Genomic DNA, 1,231 nt, shown 5'->3' with positions numbered 1-1,231 from the left:
CAAAACTCTTCGCCAAAAAAACTCATCAGACTTTAGAAAAAAATTGAGTAGAAATTTATAAACTAACTTGATATTAAAAAGCAAAATAACTTGAAAAGAAATAATAGGAAAGAAGAAAGATATAACAGGAAGCGCTGAACCATAACAAATCAGGAAGGATGACGCGCTTTTGCTTTGTATAGTTTGCAAATTGATTATTTTTTCCATTACCCTAAATAAAACAAAGAGAAAGATTCCTCAAAAAAAAAAAAGAGAATAAAATTAGGGTTAAGAATAAAATATATTTTAACTTTTAAGTTTTTAAACTTTTTAGAATGCAATAACAAGTTGATTTTTGCAATTTTTGGTATTAAATTAGGGACTTGTTTAGCAATTTTCATTCTAATTTGGAAAGATTTTCTGGGCTTACTCCCCAAGCAAAAACTTGCCCAACGCCTAAGCGTGTTGTCACCTCCTTGGTGTTAACTAAGTGTACGTGTGGCACTTGACAACTCGCTCACGATCTTGTACAACTTGCTCACATTCTTGCTATGCCAACTCAGCCTTACTACACTCGAGATCGCTAAGAGAATGTTAGAATACATAAGAATTGTCAAAGGAAGCTTTAATATTAGAGAGAACTTGATTGTTTTGCTTGGTAAGTTACAAATGAATATTCCTATTTATATACCAGTCTCCTAAGGCTAGTGAGTAAATAAAAATTGTTACACAACATAGCTTGAATCTTCTAAGGATTTTCCTAGCTATTCCATAGGGTTCTAAGGTCTTCCATGAGAAATCTCCATATTTTCTAGAAACCTTACCACATGTGCTAGACTATTTAATATGTAATCTTTTCGTATGGCAAAAATATATGTCAAATGGTACCTACGTGGCATAATGATATGGCGGGCCATGACAGTACACCCATAACAATGAGGCTTATGCCTCATAATACTTTCACCTCCACGGATTGCCCCCTGTGTGTTTTTACTTCGCCATGCCCCTCCTCAAGGCTTGTCCCGGGCTCACCCCGAAAACGCCTTTTAAAACATTGGCTCCAAGCAGTAATATTAAGCATCTTAATCAGACTGACGAAATAATTGCACAATTGAGTGTTTCAGTTGGATGAAGAAATCTCCCCAGTGGAGCCAAGGGTGGATGCTTAATCACTGTCACCATTAATGTTTTTCCTTCTCCCAAAAATTTTAGTTCGGACAGGACTAGATTGGAAATTTCCTTTTAACTGGAC

This window comes from Nicotiana tabacum, chromosome 18 (genome assembly GCF_000715075.1).
Source record: "Nicotiana tabacum cultivar K326 chromosome 18, ASM71507v2, whole genome shotgun sequence".
In the NCBI taxonomy this organism is placed as follows: Eukaryota; Viridiplantae; Streptophyta; class Magnoliopsida; order Solanales; family Solanaceae; genus Nicotiana; species Nicotiana tabacum.
This window is presented reverse-complemented; position numbering follows the sequence as displayed.